Source organism: Lissotriton vulgaris, chromosome 1_1 (assembly GCF_964263255.1).
Source record: "Lissotriton vulgaris chromosome 1_1, aLisVul1.2, whole genome shotgun sequence".
NCBI lineage: Eukaryota > Metazoa > Chordata > Amphibia > Caudata > Salamandridae > Lissotriton > Lissotriton vulgaris.
In genome coordinates, this window is record NC_141685.1 from 450796101 (window position 1) to 450810168 (window position 14068).

The following is a 14068-nucleotide window of genomic DNA, read 5'->3' on the forward strand; positions in this document are numbered from 1 at the left end:
GTCAAAACTGCCGCATAGGCGCATACCCAATTCAACCTCTGCCTCAGGTCCGTGCTCATCTTGAACTCGCTTAAGGACCGTTGGAAGGACAGTCATTGACGGTGTGCCGAAGCACCTCGTGTACACTGCCGCAAAGATCTTACCCCAAGACTCAAAGTCACCAGCTTCCGGGACCAAGTCTTTTGGCTTGCTAATTGTCAGAATCCTGTGTTTTTCACAAGGAGTCGTGTTAGGAAATACTGCTTCCAGCTGATCAAACTTCTTGGCAAGCCAGAAACGAAAATCATCCTTATTCTGGGGGTGCTTGCCCATTACTGCGTTCACCATCACAGGACTGAGCTTCATTCTGCCCTGTCCGTCTCCGCTCGGGAGATTGTGGGTAATGTGCTGCACTAATGACCTAATCACGCTAATTGCGACTAGATGTAGTCGTCTTAAATCTGCAAGGGGACACGCCCCTTGTTGAGGATGCGCTGTAAATCCAGTCAAAACAGGCCAAGTTGCACCTGGAATGGACAAAGGACCTAACCTCAGAGTTAACAAAGAGTGGGGTAGGGCGCCATTAAACCAAACTCGGTGCTGCCAAGCATTAATCGGAACTTCCTGTGTCCTATAGGGAACATATTCCTGTGGCATGGCAGTGGGAGTGTACGTGTCGAACACATTAGTATTTGCATTCACAGCCGGGAAGGTCACCCATGAGTAAAATTTTTTGTATGTTTAAGCTACTTCCGCACTCACCACCATGATCACAGCCATGCCATCCACGGGGACATTATAAGTCTGTTAATGATTGCGAACCGCAATCCGACTATGCTGCGGAATATCAACGGCATTAGCCATAGTGACACAGTAAGAAAGTGGTACAAGAAAAACTATGTAGCACAACTGGGTAGCAATTCAAGGAAACCGTTTAGAAAGAATCAAGCTTGAATAGACCTATTTAACTATAGGTAGGTTTGTCCGACACCACTGTTAACCGGAAACAATAGCGAAGGGCTTAAGGCCTGAAGGAAGCACTACTCAAGTGTCATGTAATAAGACCACCAACGTTTGGGCGCCATGTCGCAGGGATCCTGCTCTCACAAATAACTATGCATAGAGACTTGGAACCTCAGTGAACTAGGGTGTGCCTAAAGTCACCTTAGTACCCAAAATCCCCTACCAGATAGCAATCAGTGTCTCATTGGTTCTTACAAACTCTCAATGTTTAAACAACCCAGAACATGGACTTAGAACACCTCAGGTAACGTGGAACACATGAACACTCTTTCGTTATACTATCATACCAGTCCAAAATGTGGAGTGAATGAAGACAAGTGCAGGTTTGAAATTTTTATTTCTAATGCAGTGTTCTCAAGCGCAGTATCTTAGCTAATATAAGTAAACATATTATAAGCAACAAGGTTATCAGCATAGTTAGTAGTCCATAAAATACAAATGGTGAAAGCATGCTAAAATGCCAAAGGGAAGAAGGCTAAATGGCACCTAAGTCTTACCCTCCCTTGCTAGTATATTATATTATATCTAAAGAAGGTCTCTTTGGGTTTTAGAAGGGCGGCCCCATACCACTGATCCTAGTGGAAAGAGATCACATCATCTTCCACCAGCTCTCTGCATGCAAATATTCATCAAGTGTGTGTGCATGCTCTGCGCAGTGCATTAATAAAACGCGCCTAAAGCCAGAGTTGGCCGCAGCTGCATATGTGTTATGTCTAGAATGCACGCAGATCAGACCTCACAACAACCACTGTGTTGAAATAACCTTGAAGGCCTCGGCACTCACTGTTCAGACAGAGCTTACCAAGCAAAGCTGATACAATAACAAAACATATTATTCTTGTGTGAAGCAAAATATTCTATAGGCTCAAAGCTCTAATAACAATATGTGCTGTGTGCAGAAGCAGCAGAAAGGTAAAATGGCATTTAAACTTCTAATAAGGTAATGCTAACTTAACACAGTGTGAAGGGGCATAGCACATCTATATGACAATAGAACCTTACAGATAGAGCCCTCAGGGACCTTATAGAGCCTTACCGATAGAGCCCTCAGGGCCCTTATAGAACCTTACTGATACTGATAGAGCCCTTAGGGAACTGTACCATGTAGTGTGTCACTGAGACAGTGGCAACACCACAGCTTCCACATGTTAATGTTGCGTCAATGGCCAGAGTGCACCATTAATTATTGTTTTGGAATGCAACATAGATTCAAACAGAAACTGAAGATTTGTTAAAGAAGGGACAAAAGTGGATGCTGCTGGTCAGTAACAAGGTCACTTATGCTAAAGTGCATTACTATGATGAGCTCCATCAGTCCTGGCACATGCCTTATCTATGTGTATCCTCTCTCCTTTTCTCAAGTTGGAAGGTTAGAACTATTTTACTTTTTTGTGCTCATTAGGCAACATATCCATGTTGTAGCGGCATAACCAGTGTAACCAGCCACCATCCCAATGATTACAGTGCTATAATTATTGTACTGATTCAAGAGGCTTGCGAGGTACCATTACAACATGACCTCAGACAACAAATAACATGTAAAAAATGAAAAACACTCAACGTGCAGAATTGACATGAGAATGATGTACACAAACAATTTAAAGGTCTTATAAAGGATGCCAAACAAAATGAAGAAATGGAGAACTATTAAAACCCCACGGCATACTCTGAATGACTCCTGCTAAAGAATTACAAATTGCTCAGCTTATTAAAATGTTGCTGAAAAGAAGCTACAAGGATAGAAGAAAAAATGAAGGAGGTGAGTAATATAAAAAGAAAGGGAGAGAATGATGGTGACCTAAAAAATATGACTGGTCCAACTCCTCATTCTATGGGGGAGTGAGGGGGGGCGAAATTTCGACTGCCTTGGGATCTCCACAGGGTTTAATTCATCACTGTGTCCTTGGGCACTCAAGATCTGACAGGACACAGCGACTGTTTTATCAAACAAATCACCAACCAGCAAATCTCTTCCCCTCCATGCTGAAAGTAAACCCTACTAAATGCAAATTCTGAAACTGTACCAGTAACCTAAATATGTAAGCAACTATCTAAGATATTTGTAACATGCCCTTTCATGTACCAAAGAGGTCATGCATGGTGATCTTCAGCCCCACCTTCTTGCTCTGGTTGGGAGAGTAGAAGAGAGTCCTGAGCAGACACCATCGATGGTGTAAATAAGTATGAATCAATAGCAGAACCAAGGGTGGATTCTAGCAGATGTCTTCAAGAGCAGCCTGGCTAGATCACATTTTTGAGATGCAGATTGTTGGACGTGGACTAAAACAACAAGCACTTGCAATGCAATAGGTCTCTCATTAGGAAAGTTTGAGCTATTGGTATTGTAAATGACACATTTTTTATTTATGTGTTGGTTTTCAAAATAGCGAAATTATTAGCTTTGTCATTTACAAAGACAATACTTTTAACTTTCGAAACGTGTGACACCTATAGCATTTGTAATGCAATATGTGTTGTATTTACGTGACTGAGATGTATTGATATTACAAATAACAATTGCTTTTAATTTTTTTAAATAAGTAATACTTAAATAAAAGTTATTGTAATGTATAATGGCAATAGCTTAAACTTTTGTAAATAACTTTTGGGAAGATTATGTTCAGTGTTTTTTATTGTGACGAAAATCCAAGAACAGAAGTCAAGTATTAACATCTTTTGTGACATTTGTAATAAAGCTTGAAACATTGAGAGAACATATTAGAAGCAGTTGTTGTTGAATGGTTGCACAGATTGATGCTGTGGTGGCGCTGAGTGATGTTGTGGTGGCGACGAGTGATGCTGTTGCGTTCAGTGATGCTGTGGTAGCGCATAGAGATGTTGTGGTGCCCCTGAGTGATGCTGTGGTGGTGCTGAGTGATGCTGTGGTGATGCGATAGATAGATAGTGTAATTATGTGGCATGTAACTATGTGGCACTGAGTGGTATTTGGAGTGTATGTTGCGTTGAGAGCAGTGTAATTATGTAGCATATAAGTATGTGGCGCTGAGTGGTATTGTTTGGAGTGTATGTTGCATTGAGTACATTGTAATATGTAGCATATAATTATGTGGCACTGAGTGGTATTATCTGGAGTTTATGTTGTATTCAGTAGAGTGTAATTATGTGGCGTGTAATTATGTGGCACTGAGTAGTATTGTTTGGAGTGTATGTTGCATTGAGTAAAGTGTAATTATGTAGCATATAATTATGTGGCACTGAGTGGTATTGTGTGGAGTGTGTGTTGCATTCAGTAGAGTGTAATTATGTGGCGTGTAATTATGTGGCACTGAGTTGTATATGGAGTGTATGTTGCATGGAGTGCAGTGTAATTATGTAGTGGGTAATTATGTGGCACTGAGTGGTATTTGGACTGTATGTTGCGTTGAGCGCAATGTAATTTTCTAGCATATAATAATGTGGCAATGAGTGGTATTTGGAGTGTATGTGGCATTAAGTGCAGTGTAATTGTGTGGCGTGTAATTATGTGGCACTGAGTTATATTGTTTGGAGTCTGTGTTGCAGTCAGTAGAGTGTAATTATGTGGCGTTTAATTATGTGGCACTGAGTGGTATTTGGAGTGTATGTTGCATTGAATGCAGTGTAATTATGTGGCACTGAGTGGTATTTGGAGTGTATGTTGCATTGAGTGCAGTGTAATTATGTGGCACTGAGTGGTATTTGGAGTGTATGTCGCACTGAGTGCAGTGTAATTATGTGGCACTGAGTGGTATTTGGAGTGTATGTTGCATTGAGCGCAGTGTAAATATGTAGCATATAATTTTGTGGAACTGAGTGGTATTGTCTGGAGTGTATGTTGTATTCAGTAGAGTGTAATTATGTGGTGTGTAATTATGTAGCACAGAGTGCAGTGTAATTATGTAGCATATAATTATGTGGCACTGAGTGGTATTGTGTGGAGTGTGTGTTGCATTCAGTAGGGTGTAATTATGTGGCGTGTAATTATGTGGCACTGAGTTGTATATGGAGTGTATGTTGCATTGAGTGCAGTGTAATTATGTAGCGTGTAACTATGTGGCACTGAGTTGTATTTGGAGTGCATGTTGCATGGAGTGCAGTGTAATTATGTAGTGTGTAATTATGTGGCACTGAGTGGTATTTGGAGTGTATGTTGCGTTGAGCGCACCGTAATTTTGTAGCATATAATAATGTGGCAACGAGTGGTATTTGGAGTGTATGTGGCATTAAGTGCAGTGTAATTGTGTGGCGTGTAATTATGTGGCACTGAGTTATATTGTTTGGAGTCTGTGTTGCATTCAGTAGAGTGTAATTATGTGGCGTTTAATTATGTGGCACTGAGTGGTATTTGGAGTGTTACATCGCATTGAGTGCAGTGTAATTATGTGGCATGTAAGCATTGGGTGGTATTTGGAGAGTAGGTTGAGTTGAGTGCAGTGTAAATATGTAGCATATAATTATGTGGAACTGAGAGGTATTGTGTGGAGTGTATGTTGAATTCAGTAGAGTGTAATTACGCGGCATGTTATTATGTGGCACTGAGTGGTATTGTTTGGAGTGTATGTTGCATTGAGTGCAGTGTAAATATGTAGCATATAATTATGTGGAACTGAGTGGTATTGTGTGGAGTGTGTGTTGCAATCAGTAGAGTGTAATTATGTGGCATGTAATTATGTGGCACTGAGTGGTATTTGGAGTGTATGTTACATTGAGTGCAATGTAATTATGTGGCACTGAGTTGCCGTTGGAGTGTATGTTGCATTGAGTGCAGTGTAATTATGTAGCGTGTAACTATGTGGCACTGAGTGGCATTTGGAGTCTGTTGCATGGAGTGCAGTGTAATTATGTGGCGTGTAATTATGTGGCACTGAGTGGTATTATTTGGAGTGTATGTTGCATTGTAATTATGTAGCATATAATTATGTGGCACTGAGTGGTATTGTGTGGAGTGTGTGTTACATTCAGTAGAGTGTAATTATGTGGTGTGTAATTATGTGACACTGAGTGGTATTTGGAGTGTATGTTGCGTTGAGCGCAGTGTTATTATGTAGCAAATAATTATGTGGCACTGAGTGGTATTGTGTGGAGTGTATGTTGTATTCAGTAGAGTGTAATTGTGTGTGCGGAGTGTGTGAGGGTGCAGAGTGTGTGAGGGTGCAGAGTGTGAGGGTGCAGAGTGTTAGGGTGCAGAGTGTGAGGGTGCAGAGTGTGTGAGGGTGCAGAGTGTGTGAGGGTGCAGATTGTGTGAGGGTGCAGAGTGTGTGAGGGTGCAGTGTGTGAGGGTGCAGTGTGTGAGGGTGTGAGGGTGCAGTGTGGGAGGGTGCAGTGTGGGAGGGTGCAGTGTGTGTGGCCTAAAGTAGTGTGAGGGTGCAGTGTGTGTGGCCTAAAGTAGTGTGAGGGCGCAGTGTGTATGGCCTAAAGAAGTGTGAGGGCGCAGTGTGTGTGTCCTAAAGTAGTGTCACGCATACACACATTCAAATACACATACACTCGTGAAGGCTCGCAGACACACAGAAACAATATGTACATGCTCTCAGACATACACATCAGGTGAAACTTCCCCGAGGCAGTCCTTGACATGCCCTTGTGTGTGAGGTTTTGTTGGTGTTTGGTTGCACCTAGTTCTGGGATGTAGTTGTAGGAGAACAGTGTACAGAATAGATGTGTTGGGGCAGAATGAAGAGGCAGGACAAAACGGAAGGGGTGAAAGTGAAGAGAGGGCAAAGAATGGAGAATGGATTGAGATGCAGATAGAGAACAGAATAAGGAGGGGGGAAAAGAAGGAGAGAAGTAATATGAATAGGTAGATGGGAAGAATAAGAGAAAGAGATAGGATGAGTGGAGGAATTTCAATAGAAAACCCGGGAGAACAAAGAGGGCAGAGTTAGGGGAGAAGGCAACAATGAAACAGAAGAGGACAGGAAGCGTAACCGAATGGGAGAAGAAAGGATGTGTTACTTCTAGCACTATTGAGAGTAAAATTATCGTTTGGTATTATGAGCTCAAAGGTTACTAAAACTCAAATTATTCCCATTGCAATTCCCAAGATATGTTTCTATTTTTTTTTTTTTTTTTAGAATAATAAATAAGACTGCAGTTCACTTGGGAATCTTGATTTTATTGGAAGCCAGTCAAGCGGCTGGAAAGCGACAAAAAAGTGGCAGGAAAAGAGTAGTGGGGAAGATGTGTTGTGGCTGCCTGCTGTCCATATGGCGTCGCTGGTCTTTCCTATGAAGCTTTGTGACAACGACTTGTTAATTTATGTTAGTAGGAGCGCCCGAGCTGATTCCTTTGAAGTGTTTAAAGTCTGATGCTGGCTGCAAGCAAACCAGCATGAGTGCGGAGAGAGGCTCAGAGGCTGCAAATGGTGTGCGATGTGCACGAACCCACACACATACACTGTAGGCAATCCGCCTTTGGGAGCATTTCTGAGAGCCCCTACTTTATATCTCGGTCAAAGCATTGCTAAAGCAATGCCTTAGACGAGACCTAAAAAGTGACAGGCTGCACAGGTTTCCATTTTATAGCTAGCACTAATCTTTGAAAACTAAGACCCCAACCAGCGGAGCTAAGGCCCCTGATATGCTATTCTTGTAGCAAGGTGACACCTGTGTTTAGAAGATGAAGGACACATGACTGAAAGAACAAGATGAGCGATTTCTATTTAATTTTACAAAAGTATTCTAAAGATATCTTCATGGGAATGCCTGGCAAGGACTGGCTTGTTCTGCTTAAGAATTCCCTGAGTGGTCAAATAAGTTGCTCATTTAATGAATGCTGCAACTGTTTGGGACCTAAACAATAGGCCTCTTGTTATTCTCCGAAATGCCAATAGTCCTGATTTTAGCTTCTCTATCCAGAAAATACGAAAAAATACCAGAAGCAGAGAAAGCTAAGCATCAAAGCAATGTATATGTTTCAGTGTGTGCCATGTCCATGTTGTGAGGAGAGTCTCTTATTAATTTGCTTACTTAAAAAGCTTCAATATTCTGGTGAGTAGTAAATAATTTTCAAAAATCCATTACTAGAAAGAAAACTCGCAATTCTCACCATTGTTCTTAAAAAGAAGAATTACAATCTTACCCGTACCTTTCATATATTATGTTTGTACTCTATCAATAGTTCATTGCAAAGGCCCAGAAAGCCACACATACCATGACTCGTGTCATATTATTAGTGTTGAAATAAAAAACATGCTGTTTGTATGCACACTTTTGTGCAGGTACGAAAATCTTAGCCTCTCTCGACTGAAATGTGTTCCTGTCTAATGAGGTGCACAGTGATAAGGCGGTCACATTTCTGACTAGACTGGGTTTACGAGTTATTTTTGTACAGCTAAAAATTGTCATACAATAATTTAGGGAATGACGGACGAACTGTATTTGTGAATTAGTTCTACAGAAAATTGTTCAATGTTTAACTTGAATGCACATTTTTTTCTAAAACAACTTTTAAGTTAGTTACTTTTAATGTATACGAGTGGAGAAAAAGCAGGTTTGTGTTTTTTGCCTGATTTAGCCAGAATTTTAAGATATAAATGCACATTTTTAAGCATGTAAGAAAGCTCTTAATTTTATTTGTATTTTAAGTAACCATTGAGTGATATAAAGATTAATGGCTTTTATTACAAGTAGAAGTAATAAGAAATCTTTATTCAGTTATAGAAAATACCATAAAAGAGCACAGTACAATTAATTATGTGCAATATCAAATCACATTACATACAAATCTCTACCATTAAGAACATCATCAGACATTTCTGCATATAAAAACAGTTCATCAATATCCAGGTACAAAGCCCAAATACAATAACAATCACTAGTAAAACCAAGCAAACACATTTTCAGTTAATAGTCAGAGATAGATATCTAGAATCCCCCAAATAGCCCTATCCACTGACAGCTTTAAGTACATTAAAATGCTTATCCAAAAGTTAACTGCAATTGACACAATACAAAATTAATGGAGGTGGCCAAACACTGTTATACAGTATAATTATATCACCCCACACCAAACACAGAAGATATAACAAGATATTAACAATTAAAAATGTAAAGTGCTCATGTCACAGTACAATTTTTTGACCACCATTTTACGCAGCCTTACAGTGGCTGTGATAAACCTATATACAGTGTGACACACCATTTCTGTTTGCAACAGTTGTAGGTGTACTACAGCTGGTCTATGTCAATACTTGGAGGAGTGAGAAGCATCAAACTGGGTTGGAACCCTCTCATACATATCATAAAGGAGGTTACCCTTGATTTGCGAACCAAGTTAATGTCCGCAAGATTGTTGCGTGGCTCAGTGTATATCTCTACTGCTTGTACGATCTACACCCAGCTAAATCAGTGTGACCTGTACACCTTGTAGGATATCTTGTTGGGTCCTCACCCATAGGTACCACCCATGAGCTGCTTTATAATCAGACCCATGTCCCAATCACCTAATGTGAATGGACGGGCTCAACGGGTTTGTAAGTGGAGCTTTTACTATAGATGTTTAGGGATTGAAGTCTAAAATTGCCTGCCAGATCCTATTAAAATTCTTTAATGTGCTGGTCCTTTGGCAAGGTTAAAAACCGAGCGATGCTATGAGAGTATATTGACTCCCTACATCTGTGGTCGACATGCTTCAGCCGTATTAAATGCCCCCTAGGTCAGTCGGCTTCCTTCAGGATCAGTGGTTTCCATTATACCTATATCTCAAGGTAGCATCTTGCTCCTTCAATTATAAGTTTTCATACAGTAAGAAAAACATGCACGCAACTGATACAGACCATGTTTTAGGAATGTTTCCTTATTTATGGTCTATACTGAAAAGAGAAAGAAACTGGATAACATTTTCTAATTATTTATGCATTTTCCATATTCAATGCTTATTCTCACATGCTATTGCGGTGCTCTTCATGCACAAGAGTGGTTTACTCCCTCCATCTAAATGTTTATGTGCTATTAAAAACCTTCATAAAGGCACAAAAGACGAACAGTGAATGACAATACATGCGTATACTGTACAACATATACTGTACAACATGCATTGGTTGTTATCGTGAGTAAAGCTAATACTGAATTTCAACTACATGGCCTATGTTTTGTTAAAGCTACATAGGATTATCAGGAGGGCCGGTTCTTGTACTCACATTCTGCCAAGAAAAAGCTTCAAAGAAATGAGCATGAGAAAATGAGGCTTGCTCAATCCGTGGTGACAGCCTCTGATCTGCAGAGGTTCGTATTACACCTACTTCACCAAAGGACTTCGAGCGCATCCTCACCTAACTCGTGGCCCAGTACCCTGCATGTTAAAGTTCGATCCCTCGCTTCCGTATTTGAAAGCAGTAGTGTTTCCTGTCAGGTACTTCCATACTCCCTTAATTCTACCTACCTCACAGTGATGTAAGATACATTCCAAACATGGAATGCATCAACACCACTTAATCGGGAGGCAGTCACGTGATTTCGCCGTGCTCCTAAAAAAAGTGGTCAAATTAATGCGTTTCAAGAAAAAGACTGTGGTACCGCTCACCTCAATTGTTATTACCATGGCTCAAGCTTCAGTCGCCTGCTTTATGAACCACTTGTGGAACCTGTCTACAGCCGGTAAAGACTACAAGTGCTGGTATACAAGTTCTGATGTTAAGCTTTCTAAGCAAAAGGATTAGGATATTTTTCCTTGGCACCCTGTATAGATCGCAGAAAAATACAAATAAAATCTTTTTCGCAGTGATATGAAACCAACTCTTACTAGGTAATATCTCTTGTCACAGGGAATGCTGTAAAGATATTGCTCCATGCGATAGGTCGTGGATAATAACGCATAAACCTCCACCATCTTTTTACCACGCTCAACTACAGCTAATTTTCTAGCTATAAGGGCCAGTAGATCATTTTTAGGTCTCGCCTACGCAGCACGCATCTGTTGCATACGCAAAAAGACCTTTAGCAATGGCTAAGATTTTTCAGCCAAAAATGTGCACACGTTCCATTGCCTTCAATGGCAAGGCGTGCACGTCTGGGGATTCACTTACGGGAGCGAGCGCTGCCATATGGTAGCAATTATCGCTCCAGCAAGGGAATTGCACAGGCCCCCCTCCTCCCCCTGCTGCTAAGTGAGACGCGCGCCTCACCCTGCTGCCACGTAAGCTTGTTCCTGTTCCCTCCGTTTCTTCCTGCTTCTGCTAATCATTTCTTTTGACTGCTTCTATATTTCTTCTTCTTCTCTTCCTTTTGCGGCAGCTGTTCTTCCGTTCATCCTGCGGCTGCTCTATTTTCTTCTTCCTGCTCTCTTCTTATTTTTGCTTTTCCTGCCCCTCTTCCCTTTTTTGTCCTCTTGCTCTTCCTCCTTCCTGATGCTGCTCTTACCTCTTTCTACTTGGTCTCTCCCATGCTCCTGTTTATGGACTCCTCTCCTCCCTTCTGCCTGCCGTTCTTCTGCTGTTTTTCTCCTCCCTTCTTCCTGCTGTTGCTCTTTCCTTCATCCTTTTGCTCTCTGACTTATTCTTACCACTGATCTCTTCTTGCAGATCCGGGGCCCTCCTTCCTGGTATCACCTTGCATGGTTTCTCCCATGCAGATCCTCTCCCAGTCACAGTAGTCTTCTCCATCAGCCCCCCCCCCCCAGCTTCACCCGCCACTCCCTGCAACTAGCAGACTCCTGGCCACAGCTGAGGCTGATGAGGAGTATTTTTATGGGGGTACTATTATCTGCTGTAACTGCATCACCGGGATGTGCCCAGATCCCTGCACCTTGGTTCGCACCTACCACCAAGCCAGTGTATGCCAATGAGCCTTCTCTCTGCTGTGGCTTCCCAATTAATGGCCACTGGCAAATATCACTGCCTCATAAGTTTTAAGGAATGGGCAAAGTGTGCAATTGCTCAGGGCCCTCACCTTCCAAGATGTTTAAAAGCAAACAGTAAATAAAAAATTAGTTTATCTGTCAGGAATTAAGTCCAACTGAATTCCTGACACATAAACTAATTTTTAACTGTGTCCTAGTGATCTATAAATAACGTTTTTTTGATACACTTGAGATACTTTTATCTTTATTCTCACTGAAAGCCTTTACACAACTAACCTGCTCCACAGTAATTCTGGCGTCGCAGCACACTAAAGAGGCACTCGGCCTCTTTAGTGGGGCCCGATGATGAAGCATGTCACCGACCAGGTCGGTGAGTGGGGGCTTTCTAAGCTAACCTAAGTCAGGCCAGTTTCAACCTCTTGCTCCATATTGTGCTTTAATCTTATTCCACTGACCCTCTTCTTTTGTTTGAGTACCTTGACCGGGGATTAAGAGTGTGTCTGAAATCTCCCTATCTTTCTTTTTGTTGTTACATACTTAGCAGCGCACAGCTGGGAGAGCTGATTTTACTGAGCGTGGTAAAGGTCTTCCCGATACCACTGCCCTTTTTATTATCTCTTTGTCTCCACTTACCAAACTCACCATGGCCAATGTGGGTTTGACATACTCTGAAGCAGAGATAGCAGCCATAATGTCAGATTCTTCATTATTTGCCGATCCACAAATCTCACAAGCAATAGCCCATACCTCCGAATGGGAAAAACTCACGGAGAAGAAACGTGACCGTATATGTACTATTCTTCATGGCACCATTCTAAAACAAAATCTGCTTACAAACTCCACACCAAGGGGCCTCCTAGTGACTAACGCCCCACGCATCTTTTTGAATGACGCCACCTTTCTTTAAGAATGGGCCATGATCACGTGGCATTGTACCCGCGACTGGCTGGTGCTCATTATAAAGACAGCACTTAGACTATCTGAAGCCCTAATGATAGAAATACAAGAAACAGAATCACACTTCAAAACCTTGATTACTGGCTACAAGAAAAAGTTTGATGAAATAAACAAGAAACTCAATGAATATAAGGAGAACCTAATGCAAGCAAAAGCCACAAAATTCCAAAAAGATCTGAAAAGATTTGAATTTGAGAGAGTTTATCCTTACTCTGCTGCTGATTACACTCCCCCTTCAAAAAATACTGTGAATCCTGACCACTCGGATGAAGATTCATCCAACAGCAGTGGGTATAGTAACGGTTCCTTCAAACAAAATAAGAGAAGAGGTAACCGTGGAAATCGTGGCAACAGAGGGAGATCCAATTATTTTAACCAACAGCACAGCTGGCCAATGCCCCCACATATGGGAGGAGGACCTCATCAATTTCCCTTTCAACAACCACCTTATCCATTCATGGGCTGGAACCCAGCATTTATGCCACCAACTAACTTCCAGAACCAATATCAACCTCCTTTTTTAGACAGGAGTCGTAGGGGAAGAGGGAAGAGCAGAGGCGCCAACCGGGTCACTTGGGAGGAGGACGATGCAGTGGGCAACCACACGCACAGCAAAAACCCCCAGCCGGGAACGAGCGGACAACAAGCCTCATAACAAACCTATCGAACAAAACTTTTACTACAACCGAAACAATAGTCCTCGAAAAAGGACTAGGTTTTGTTCCCACCTCACGCCCAGACAAGTTCAAACTTCATTGCGAACTTGTCGGCTTTTTTCGTAAATTGAAGCTCAAATCCTTCTTTGAAAATAAAGACGATCCTAATGAAGCAATACACCAAGGAGATACAGGTTTAAGAGTAAACTCTACTTTCATTCCTCCACCAGATACGGTACCAGCAGCTATTATAGCCTTTGAACAGGCGGTATTTCAAGTCTTAGAAACATACAAAGAACCTAATACATTTGGAAATTTTACAACTGCTAAATATCAAGCCCTCCAAAATCTCCAAAACGATCACACGATTACCATCAAACCAGCGGACAAAGGTGGCGGAATGGTAATCCAGAATACAACAGATTATGGGAAGATGTGTTTAGATCTTCTGGCTGACAGAAAGAATTACATCCCCTTGACACAAGACCCCACCAGTGAACTTAAGACAAGGATCACCACCATAGTAAGAAGAGAGGAGGAGAACAGACAACTATCTAAAAATGAAGCTGATTTTCTTAACTCCAACAACAGTGTCATCCCCTATTTCTACACACTGCCGAAACTGCATAAAAACAGGCTACCACCTCCCGTACGACCTATCGTCTCTGGCATAGGTT